Source organism: Engraulis encrasicolus, chromosome 24, assembly GCF_034702125.1.
Source record: "Engraulis encrasicolus isolate BLACKSEA-1 chromosome 24, IST_EnEncr_1.0, whole genome shotgun sequence".
Classification (NCBI taxonomy): domain Eukaryota; kingdom Metazoa; phylum Chordata; class Actinopteri; order Clupeiformes; family Engraulidae; genus Engraulis; species Engraulis encrasicolus.
Genome location: NC_085880.1, coordinates 44024538 through 44037257, shown reverse-complemented (window position 1 = coordinate 44037257; position 12720 = coordinate 44024538). Strand labels below are relative to the sequence as shown.

At 47.4% G+C, this 12720-nt stretch overlaps 1 long non-coding RNA gene across 1 annotated transcript; it reads right to left on the bottom strand.

The window, feature by feature from the left end:
• Window positions 1–1417: 1417 nt before the first annotated feature.
• LOC134441345 (uncharacterized) lies at window positions 1418–12508 on the bottom strand. The gene is made up of 4 exons (XR_010033148.1): window positions 12427–12508; window positions 2357–2464; window positions 1727–1824; window positions 1418–1491 (listed from the first exon to the last, which is right to left on the bottom strand). It is a non-coding gene; the product is annotated as an uncharacterized LOC134441345 (long non-coding RNA).
• Window positions 12509–12720: the final 212 nt, after the last annotated feature.

The following is a 12720-nucleotide window of genomic DNA, read 5'->3' as shown; positions in this document are numbered from 1 at the left end:
TGAAAATACCCAGCAATTAGGGGACTGTAAACCAAACATTCAATTGACTTCTCTCGCTCAGTGAGTGTGTGTGACTGTATACAGAAGATATATCTTTAGTACACCTTGCTATTCATGACAAGGCGGAGATGGGGAGTGAGTTGCAAAGAGTGTGCAGCATTAGGCCCTTTACCACCCTGTACAGCTCACTTACTTTTCGATTAACCAAGTGCGACGCAGCAGAGCTCAAAAAACAGTTCCCGTTTTTCAACTGGCTGAACCAAGCTGAGCATGTACTGTTGACAAGCTGCTTACTGATTGGTCAAGGGGCGCGATCTCAAGCTCCACTCCCCGTCTTGAGCTGGAAAAGTTGTCACTGTTTTCTGTAGCCCAGCCAGTTGCGTCTCGCCTAGGCTACAGCCTACATTCTCAGTAATATCTTATCATTATCACTCTGAGTGAGTAAAAGTGTCAGAGCAAAGAGCAGCATCACTAACGTCTCCATATAGTACTGCATGATTGTTTATCACCCACCTCATGTTCCTCACCCCCCACATCCAGGTAGCCTGGTTTGTAATGGAAACGCAAACCAGGCTGACTTAACACAAACCAGGCTGAGCGTCTCTCAGTTGGACACGGCACAGTCTGGTTGTAATTTTAGTAATGCCAATCACAAGTTAAAGGGTGTGACCCATCATAAGTAAAGCAACTGAGGCTGAGGCCCAGGCACATCAGTTGATAGAATCAACTATAATCCCTTTCCAGGACACACACATACCTTTGAATGAACTGCAGTGTGTTTGAGGCCTCGTGTTGATAAACCAGGTTCAGCACATAGTAGGATGTGAAGAGTGCCGCCAGTCCAGCCACGATATGCTGGTGTGGACCCATGACCACCTAGCCCTCCATACACGGCACGTGGAGAGAACATCACCTGAAGCATAAATAAAGATGAATAATTATCTCATGTTATTACTGTTCATCATCTATTATAATACAGGGAGGAACAGCTACAATGTTAGGAATAGGACAGCAGTTGAGCTCATATGTGAGTCGACTCGAGGCAGGTGTCCAAATACTTTTGATAATATAGTTAAAGTGCGTCATCCTGTGTTTTTGTCTGTTCCACGAGTACTGGTAATTCTCAAAACACTCATTCAATTCATCTCAAATTTGGAGGGTATCATCCTAATGGTACCAACGTGCTCAAAGTTGCATGTTGTTACTGTGGTGTGCGGTTGAATGACATTAGGTGTTAGGATTCAACATAGCATTTGCCTTGATTAGAGACAGGGCATCATTAGGTTGACCACTGATAAGTTTTTTTGGAATAAACTACAGCACACTACAGTTGGACGAGGAGTTATTGCAAGTTGTATAGAAAACACAACATAGTGTCATAAATACAAGCACAAAAGTACATTTATTTGCAAAACCATTACCTAGGATGATCAGTCTTAGAGATGCAGGAACCTGCAAAGCTGTCCTCACATCCACTGCAGTTGAAGCTACCTGTATATAAAAAGCACAGAAAACACAGAAACCATTGCCATCATTTACATACATATCTGGCCATAAGGAAAAGATACCACGTAAGCAGTCCATGGAATGTGTACCTTGGGGTACGTGCACTTAACTTACATATGGAGAGAAAAAAAGGAATGGGACACTTTTATGGTCATACATGTATGTGCGCCATACATTAATTCTGTAGTTCCCATAAAATCATTTTAAAAGTTTAATATACCTCAATTGTCTTGTCTGCAGATGGATGATGAAAGTTGGTGATGTCTGTCCTCAGGCGAGTCCTCACGCGTGACACCTTTTCACCGTCCACAGGTTGTCCTGTAATAATAATACATGTATAACACACAACACAAATTAATGAAAAACAACCCTGTGCCCAAAGGAACACCACAAATATCCCTCAACAATAAATCAGTTATTGCTTTTACAATTAACTATGAAAATTATTGTGTGACTTTATATTATGGATAATGTACAACATATGTTACTTTTCATTCACAAGCAACACATAAATGCCGTAAAATGTCAGTTCAACTTGCTTACAAAGAAAGTTTTAACTAAATAGTTGTCTACTTTTTAATGTATGTTCTTATGCAGAGTGGTTTCACACCAATGCCATGCACACAACACCAGTGAATTAATATTGTCTTCACTGCCTTAAATGTCATTCATGTTTTCAGTTAATTTTCTACAAACATGTATGAAATGCTCAACATAATGCATAGAGAACAGTCGCTGAGGATAACAGTACAACTGATCTCAATAATTACAACAAAGCTATAACAAGTGGCAGGTTTAAACAGTTAATAGGCAAAATCAACACAAAGTAGATTAATTTCATCTCACTTACATGACAGCAAACCCTATTGTCTGTCTGCAGATGGATGATAAAAGTTGGTGATGTCTGTCCTCAGGCGAGTCCTCACACATGACACCTTTTCACCGTCCACAGATTGTCCTGTAATAAAAATACATGTATAACACACAACACAAATTGGTAAAAAAACAACCCTGTGCCCAAAGGAACACCCCAAATAAACTCACAACAAATACCTGTACCAGGTAAGCTTTTACAATTGACCATGGAAATTGTGTAATTGCACTCAGGTAGGGTAGGACTGCTAATAAGTCCAAGGGGAGACAAGGGGTATGCTTCTGAGGGACAATGTGGGACAGACCCTGGCGTGCACGCCCCCCACCAACCCACCACCACACACACACATTTGGGCTTACCTCTTATATCCTACTGTGTATACTTTATTTTTTATTTTTTCATGATGTATCCCCCTAAATCGTGGGCCTTACGTGTCACAAGGCATGGATAATAAGAGGTAGGCCTATTAACCTAAACATTGCAGATATGGCCATTATAATATCATGCAACCAATGTGTAGTTTTTTTCCTTCTAAATACAGAAAATATAAACTGGCCTATATATACTTAGACTTCATTATAGGACTAGGTGTTAAAGTCCCTTCATGTTCATAACAGGTGATGGTGGAGTGGGGTTTAGTGATGGCCATGTGGTGCCACCATCGCAACACATCGTCAGTTGTGTATCCTGCATCATTGGGTGTTTCGGCCATTTCACACAAAACACTCTCATACAGGTTGGCCCACCACAGGCTGATCAGACCTGGGTGTGTGCTGTACGGTGGCATCACATGGTCACCTGGCAGCCCATGTTGTGTCCCTACGCTTCAGCCACAGCCAGTGACTGCTCTCCTCAGCTGCTGCAGACAGCTCTTTAATGGCCCTCCGTTGGGCCTGCCCTCTGACACCGACCTCCTTAAGAAGCCCCGTGGTGCTTCTGGCCACAAAGCCCCTGCAGCCCACCTCCACGGGCCACACCTTCACATTCCAGCCCCGCCCCTCTGCTTCCGCTGCAAGGTCGGCATACCGCAGCCTCTTCCTTTCATACGCCTCCCCAATTGAATCCTCCCACGGGACGGTTAGCTCCACAATGAAGACACGCTGGCAGGAATTGGACCATAGGACCAGGTCAGGGCGCAAGTTTGTTACTGCGATTTCAGGTGGAAAGCGGAGCCTCTGATTGAGGTCCACCCGCATTTCCCAGTCCCGGGCCATGGTCAGTGGGCCCACCTCCAAAGGAGCTGGCTTGGCTCCCCTTTTCTCCCCTTCCCGGACAAAAGGTGTCTTCCATGGGGCAGCTGGTTGGGAATTTGGAGGCATGGCATTGGTGGTTTGTCTTTTCTCCTCAAGTTTAGCAGCCAAACACTTCAGCACCTGGTTGTGGCGCCAGGTGTACCTTCCTTGGGTCAGGCTGGTCTTACAACCCACCAAGATGTGCTTTAGGCTTGCAGGAACTGCACACAGGGGACAGGCTGGTTCCTCTCCATACCACAGGTGTAGGTTGGTTGGAGAGGGCAGCACGTCATACGTGGCCCTGAGGATGAAACTAAGCCTGTTGGCCTCCATGCTCCACAGCTCGCTCCATGTTATTTTCCTCCTCTCAACACTCTCCCACCTCATCCAGCGGCCTTGCTGTGCCTGGGCGACTGCCTTGGCGCACCTAGCTGCTTCCTCCTGCTGGCGCACCTCTTCCACCACCATGTGCCGTTGTTCATTTGGCTTGGCCCTTTGCCATGTGGGTGTTGTTGCTTGCATGCCAAGACCACTCCTGCCATGCTGGACATGCCCTACTACATCCCGGTGCCTGAGAGCGGCCTTTGCTACTGCTACTGCTGCCGATGGTTTCCATTTTCTTCCAGTAGCTAGAGTTGGCGCTGCACCTCTGACGAATGGATCCCGGGAATCAGTGAGGGTCATTTCCAGCCTTGTTTTGGCACACTTGTACTCTTCCACAAGGCTTGACACTGGAAGGGAGAGGGCTCCATTGCCATACAGGCCTATGCTGCTAAGGCATTTGGGCAGTCCAAGCCACCTCCTCACCTGTGCACTCACCAGCCTCTCCAGTTGGTTGGCATGGGATAGAGTGACCTCGTAGATGGAAATTGGCCACATGAGGCGGGGCAGCAATCCAAACTGAAAGCACCACAATTTCAGCTTTCCAGGGAGAGCAGTGTTGTTTATCTGCTTGAGGCCATTGATGGTATCCTGCTTGAGTTGCTCCACCTGCTTCGAGTCTTTGAGCTCTGCGCTGTACCAGCGGCCAAGACTTTTGATAGGCTTCTCCAGAACTGTTGGTATTGGCTCGTTGTTGACGTGGAACCTCTCATTTGTAAGCTGGCCCTTGACAATGGATAAGCTGCGGGATTTGCTAGGTTTGATCGCCATCCGTGCCCCTTGGATGTTTCCCTGGAGTTTGTCAAGTAGGCGCTTGGTGCATGCAGGTGTTGTTGTTATTGTTGTCATGTCATCCATATAAGCCCTGATTGGAGGAAGACGCAGCCCATTCTTCAACCGTTCCCCTCCAACCACCCATCTCGATGCTCGTATGATGAGCTCCATAGCCATGGTAAACGCCAGTGGAGAAATGGTGCAGCCCGCCATAATGCCAACCTCGAGGTGCTGCCAGGTAGTTGTACTAGCCTGGGCTGTGACACAGAACTGCAGGTCCTGGAAGTACGCTTTGACCAGCCCTGTGATGGTCTCTGGGACTTGGAAGAAGTTGAACGCTGTCCACAACATCTCATGTGGCACAGATCCGAAGGCATTGGCAAGATCTAGGAACACCACGTGCAGGTCTTTCTTCTCCTTCCTTGCCATCTGTATCTGGTGCCAGATGACATTTGTGTGTTCCAGGCAGCCTGAGAATCCTCCTATTCCTGCTTTCTGCACTGAGGTGTCTACAAAGTTGTTCTTCTGCAGGAAAGCTGAGAGTCTCTGAGCCACAACACTGAAGAACATTTTTCCTTCCACGTTCAGGAGACTGATCTGACGGAATTGATCTATGTTCGAAGAGTTCTTCTCTTTGGGAATCAGGATCCCTCCCGCCCTTCGCCATGCCTTTGGTATGATCCCTTTTTCCCATGCCACTTTCATTAGTTTCCAGAGGTACCTCAAGACTCCTGGCGTGTTCTTATAGAGCCTATATGGAACGCCATTGGGGCCAGGGGCTGATGCTGCTCTTGCCCGCTGTACTGTCCTCTCAATTTCGCTCCATGTAGGGGGCCTTGTCTCCATCTGGTGTTCAGCTGGTTGTATTGGTGGCATGTCACCCGGAATGCTGGCTGGCATATGTCTCTGGTTGTCGGAGTAGGTCTTTCTCAGGTGCTCCTCTAGTTCACTAATGGGTGCTCTGAGGGTCCCTGATTTCTCCTGGACGAAGAGGGTTTTCACAAACTTGTAGGGATCTCTGTAGAAGGCACTCCTCGTTCTCTCCTTCTTCTTATGTTCCTTTCTCAAGCATTCAGCTCTCCTCAGCGTTGCCAGACGCTGCTTGATGTCACCTTGCAGTGCCTCAAGTCCTTTTCTCTCCACTTCTGTGGCCCTCTTCCACTGCTTTCTCAGGCCCCTTCTTTCCTTCACAAGCCTTTCGATCTCTCTTTGCCTTCTGGACTTGTGATGAGATTGTTCCTTCGGTCCCTTGCAGCGCTCGCTTTTCACCCCAAATCTCTCTGCTCCATAGCTGTAGATGATTTCTCCAATCTTGTCCAGCTTTCTCTCTACTCCTCCTTTCAGCCCCTCCAGGAGATGGACTATGTCAGTGTTGATGGTTTCCCACTCCTTTTTCTGGCAAGATTTAGGCCACAAGATTTGAGGCTTTCGTCCCTCCATCTTCCTCTCTACTGCGGTCTGTGGCTGGGTGGGCTCCGGGCTCATCTCTGTGGGTGGATACATGCCTGGTTGAGCTTCGTCTGGGGTTCTGATACCCTGTGGTCTGTGGTGAGTGTCCTGCCGCTGGGCTTCAATCGACTGATTTGCCCTACCTCTGAGAAAGTAGTGGTCAATGCGAGGCCCCTCGCCAAGCTCTCTCAAGCATTTCTTCCTGCCCTGATGGATCTTGAGACCCTTCTCGGATGTTATCTTTTTCCAGCCACAGATGCAGCTTTGTAACTTGTGTCCCGCCAAAGCTGCTGTTCCATCACCTGCCGTGCTAAACATTTGACTCGTTGTCGTTTCCGTTGCAAGGTTCGTTACCATGTGATCAGCCGATGAGTCATCTTCCGCCCCCACTCTCGCAGACTCCAGGGGTATTTTTCCTTTCGAACTTTTCGTAGCCGTATTGGGTGGAACCGAATCACTGTTTAGTGACCGGATCCTGCCAACATGGGTAGCTAGCCCATGCAGCCCCGCTGGGGTCTATTCCCTCCTGCCAGCAGTCTCTCCAAGCTGTCACCAGGTCTTTCCCAGGTCGTCATCTGCTCTTTCGCAGTGGTCACTGGTTTTGACACCAGACATCAGACTTCATTATAGGACTAGGTGTTAAAGTCCCTTCATGTTCATAACAGGTGATGGTGGAGTGGGGTTTAGTGATGGCCATGTGGTGCCACCATCGCAACACATCGTCAGTTGTGTATCCTGCATCATTGGGTGTTTCGGCCATTTCACACAAAACACTCTCATACAGGTTGGCCCACCACAGGCTGATCAGACCTGGGTGTGTGCTGTACGGTGGCATCACATGGTCACCTGGCAGCCCATGTTGTGTCCCTACGCTTCAGCCACAGCCAGTGACTGCTCTCCTCAGCTGCTGCAGACAGCTCTTTAATGGCCCTCCGTTGGGCCTGCCCTCTGACACCGACCTCCTTAAGAAGCCCCGTGGTGCTTCTGGCCACAAAGCCCCTGCAGCCCACCTCCACGGGCCACACCTTCACATTCCAGCCCCGCCCCTCTGCTTCCGCTGCAAGGTCGGCATACTGCAGCCTCTTCCTTTCATACGCCTCCCCAATTGAATCCTCCCACGGGACGGTTAGCTCCACAATGAAGACACGCTGGCAGGAATTGGACCATAGGACCAGGTCAGGGCGCAAGTTTGTTACTGCGATTTCAGGTGGAAAGCGGAGCCTCTGATTGAGGTCCACCCGCATTTCCCAGTCCCGGGCCATGGTCAGTGGGCCCACCTCCAAAGGAGCTGGCTTGGCTCCCCTTTTCTCCCCTTCCCGGACAAAAGGTGTCTTCCATGGGGCAGCTGGTTGGGAATTTGGAGGCATGGCATTGGTGGTTTGTCTTTTCTCCTCAAGTTTAGCAGCCAAACACTTCAGCACCTGGTTGTGGCGCCAGGTGTACCTTCCTTGGGTCAGGCTGGTCTTACAACCCACCAAGATGTGCTTTAGGCTTGCAGGAACTGCACACAGGGGACAGGCTGGTTCCTCTCCATACCACAGGTGTAGGTTGGTTGGAGAGGGCAGCACGTCATACGTGGCCCTGAGGATGAAACTAAGCCTGTTGGCCTCCATGCTCCACAGCTCGCTCCATGTTATTTTCCTCCTCTCAACACTCTCCCACCTCATCCAGCGGCCTTGCTGTGCCTGGGCGACTGCCTTGGCGCACCTAGCTGCTTCCTCCTGCTGGCGCACCTCTTCCACCACCATGTGCCGTTGTTCATTTGGCTTGGCCCTTTGCCATGTGGGTGTTGTTGCTTGCATGCCAAGACCACTCCTGCCATGCTGGACATGCCCTACTACATCCCGGTGCCTGAGAGCGGCCTTTGCTACTGCTACTGCTGCCGATGGTTTCCATTTTCTTCCAGTAGCTAGAGTTGGCGCTGCACCTCTGACGAATGGATCCCGGGAATCAGTGAGGGTCATTTCCAGCCTTGTTTTGGCACACTTGTACTCTTCCACAAGGCTTGACACTGGAAGGGAGAGGGCTCCATTGCCATACAGGCCTATGCTGCTAAGGCATTTGGGCAGTCCAAGCCACCTCCTCACCTGTGCACTCACCAGCCTCTCCAGTCGGTTGGCATGGGATAGAGTGACCTCGTAGATGGAAATTGGCCACATGAGGCGGGGCAGCAATCCAAACTGAAAGCACCACAATTTCAGCTTTCCAGGGAGAGCAGTGTTGTTTATCTGCTTGAGGCCATTGATGGTATCCTGCTTGAGTTGCTCAACCTGCTTCGAGTCTTTGACCTCTGCGCTGTACCAGCGGCCAAGACTTTTGATAGGCTTCTCCAGAACTGTTGGTATTGGCTCGTTGTTGACGTGGAACCTCTCATTTGTAAGCTGGCCCTTGACAATGGATAAGCTGCGGGATTTGCTAGGTTTGATCGCCATCCGTGCCCCTTGGATGTTTCCCTGGAGTTTGTCAAGTAGGCGCTTGGTGCATGCAGGTGTTGTTGTTATTGTTGTCATGTCATCCATATAAGCCCTGATTGGAGGAAGACGCAGCCCATTCTTCAACCGTTCCCCTCCAACCACCCATCTCGATGCTCGTATGATGAGCTCCATAGCCATGGTAAACGCCAGTGGAGAAATGGTGCAGCCCGCCATAATGCCAACCTCGAGGTGCTGCCAGGTAGTTGTACTAGCCTGGGCTGTGACACAGAACTGCAGGTCCTGGAAGTACGCTTTGACCAGCCCTGTGATGGTCTCTGGGACTTGGAAGAAGTTGAACGCTGTCCACAACATCTCATGTGGCACAGATCCGAAGGCATTGGCAAGATCTAGGAACACCACGTGCAGGTCTTTCTTCTCCTTCCTTGCCATCTGTATCTGGTGCCAGATGACATTTGTGTGTTCCAGGCAGCCTGAGAATCCTCCTATTCCTGCTTTCTGCACTGAGGTGTCTACAAAGTTGTTCTTCTGCAGGAAAGCTGAGAGTCTCTGAGCCACAACACTGAAGAACATTTTTCCTTCCACGTTCAGGAGACTGATCTGACGGAATTGATCTATGTTCGAAGAGTAAAATGTAAGCAGTGCTTAACCCCCACAGCCCTAATAAATATATCAATCAGTCCATGTGAAACAGTAAGTGAGCATAGTGAACAATCTCTTGAAAAGACCAGCTACACCCTGTGCATCTGTGCAGTTTTGCCAATTTGGTAGCTCATGATGACCATAGGCTACTTTGTACACCTTTATGGACCTGCACATTTTACTAATACTTAAGCAAGCTACAACATCACAGCATTTGGGGGAAACACTTCAAAATTTGGATTTAGCCATTCTTAGCAGGGAATTCCTACTCTTGTGTTGAGGCTGTTACAAATGCCACCGTGTAGTCGAAATTACTGCTCTGTGAGTCACAGCGTGAGGAAACAGCTTGCATTTAGCAGTAAACCAACCTAGGTAACAGAAATCCTGCTTTACTGATGCATTCTGTTGCAAAAGTCATGGACTAGTGTCTGTTTTCACATTGATCCAAGGTGGCACAGCGTTATTGAACTCTCCTAACTGGACAAAAAGTCAGCCTACCCTCGCGTTGCGATATGCGCGTTGCATCGGCAGTGAGTACTCGCGGTTATGGCTTTCATAATGTAGATTGTAGAACGATAAGGAAGAACCGGTCGGGTTGCTGCTAGAGTGGGTGTTATAAATAAGGGTCGACCGATATATCGGCTGGCCGATATATCCGGCCGATATTACCGTTTATTAAGTGTATCGGTATCGGCCGATATGCATGCGGTTTTGGCCGATACGCCCACCCCTAGATTTTCACTACGGGCAGCTCTGTGTTGCTGGCAGACCCGCAATGCACGCTGCTGTGTCACCCCTCCCCCACTCATGGAGTAAAGTAAACAGCCTTGCAGGCTGCTACAAAGTTTTAGACTTTCAGATGCATCCTATTTTAATGTGGACACTGAATGACATGGCATGTGCATGTAATAGGCCTAAAGGGAGAATGTTTCAGCTCCATCCATTTTCTGTACTGATTTTAATTCCCTGATTCATTGCTCAGTCAATAATCACCACCATTTGCCATCTTTTACCTACCGTTGTAACTGAGTGTATACCGGCATATGTTTCAGTGTCTAATTTCCACTGCCTTTCAAAACGCGCATTTCATACCGTCATTCATTTATCAACTTCAATCTGTTTTAGCGACATCTAATAGGTAGCAAACATAACTTGCAAACTGGCTAAATTAAAATATTGTAAAACATTTCTGTAGCCTTTAACTCACCAGCATGCAGACTGCATAATTTGCCATAACTCTTACCTAGCGTTGTAACGAGTGCCTTCCAGCATGTTTCAGTGTAAAATTCCACCGCGTTTCAAAATGCGCATAGAGTTCTTCAGCGGAAGCGGAAGCATGTAGTAGATTGTAGTCTTTCATGTTAGCATTTAAGGACGTCCTGGTTCCTATCGGCTTCCGGCCTCCATTGGGAATGAATAGGGGTAAATTTCAAATAAGCTCCGAGTGCAAGCACGCGCTTAGCGAACCCCCGCAAACTGTCGAGGGTGTTAAAAATAGGCTGTAGGTATGACATGGTTGATCATTTTGTGTCAAACTTCGACATAAATACGATGTTGCGTCCATATGCTAAACCCGGAAGCTTTTGGCGACTACAGAAACGGCGCCAGTATCTAACGGCATGTACGTGCGGAAGGTTGTACCCATGGCAACCAAAGGAAAGTATGTAGTTCGGAAGTTTTAATGATCAGAAAGGGGTTAGCAATATTGAATTATAATCGTCATGATTTAACATGTGAATACACCAACATGATGATATGATCCGTTCCACTAATGAGAAAGGGATGCGGGGACACGCTAATGTTCGTTGTTGCCGTGCAACTTATATTTTTGCCAAACCTGAATCTCTATGGCGTTTTGCAATGTAAAAAATCGCCAGGGAACCGGTAGTCCAAACGCCGCATACAAGTTGACGTCAACGCTGAAGAGCTCTATTTGGTAGCGTCATTAATTTATCAACTTCCATCTATTTAGCGATCACTAATGAGTAACAATCACTTGCAAACTGGCTGTTTCAATTCATAGACATTTATTTGGTTAGAAATACTGTGTAAAACATTTCTGTAACATTTAACAGACCAGGTCACCGGCATGCTGCCACTTCCTCGTTCAGCAACAAGTGAATGTTCCAATCTGAGTAAAATAGAGGGGTGTCCGCCGTTTGGCGGACCAAACCATTTTGAACAGGGGTGTTTTTACTGGTGGGATTCTTTGCAATGTATTTTATAATGTGATAATAAAAAATGGGTTTACTTGTCTATGTGTTTTGTTTGCATTTCTTTCTTTTGTTATTTTGGGCTTTTGTTTGTTATTTAGTTGATTTGATTTATTTTGTGAAAGGCCCTAGTAAATCAAGTACACCTAGGCTATACAGGTGAAAAAATAGGCATAAATATTTAAACCCATAATAATCTTGGTCATCCCCAACATTTTTCAAATTTACAGTCAAGCTCTATGCTATTGTACCACTGTCAAGCCACAGTCCTTTGAATTTTTAATGCCTTATGTAGGCCTATACCTTTTTAGGTGGCTATATGCTACAGATGCTTAAAAAACTAGTTGCTCAGTGTGCTTTGTATATGACCGTTATTTTCCTGTTATTCATGTTATGGTGTGATGAAAAGGTGATGGGATAGGATTTTTTTTAAAATGATACAGTACTGATTTTTGTCATTTTTAACACTTTTTTTTAACAATATCGGCATCGGCCGTATCGGGTATCGGAAATCGGGTATCGGCCAAGGGTGATGGAAAAAATATCGGTATCGCATCGGCCATTAAAAAACCTGTATCGGTCGACCCCTAGTTATAAAGTAGCATGGAACGAAGTTATATCCCACTGACTTGATTTGATGGTCTTGGAACCCCTGTGTGACTGCCTAGGTCTCAGGCAAAGAAGGTGGATCTCTGAGGCAAAGGCAGGCTCTACGAAGTTGGCAAGACGTACTACAGTCAAGTGCACAACATCTCGCATCATCGCAGCTGATCTTTGAACAGCATACAGTCACGTGCTACCATGGCGTTCACTGACCATCCAGTCGACTTTCCCCACATCCCATACATTTGAAGTGAAAAATATATCATATCATATGCAGTCACATACAGATCATTGCACTCAGATTAAATGTGTTCTCTCACCAAAATGCTGGTTTGGTAGGTCGTGCTGTGCCGATTTCCCCCGTTCATTTTTCCTGTAAATGCAGACCGAGTTCAAATTAATGCCTCACTTTATAACGTAAGCTAACGTGGCATATTAGCATGTGTCATAGCATAAAGTGCATTCAAGTATAGGCGACCTAGCTAGTACTGTTACGACGACCGGACCCTCAATTCAAACCGCCTCACCAGGGATTCCGTTGCTGGAGTTCACATTCATGAAACAAAAAGAGACCTCAGGCCGGCTTCCATATTGCGACTGCATGGAAGTCTCTA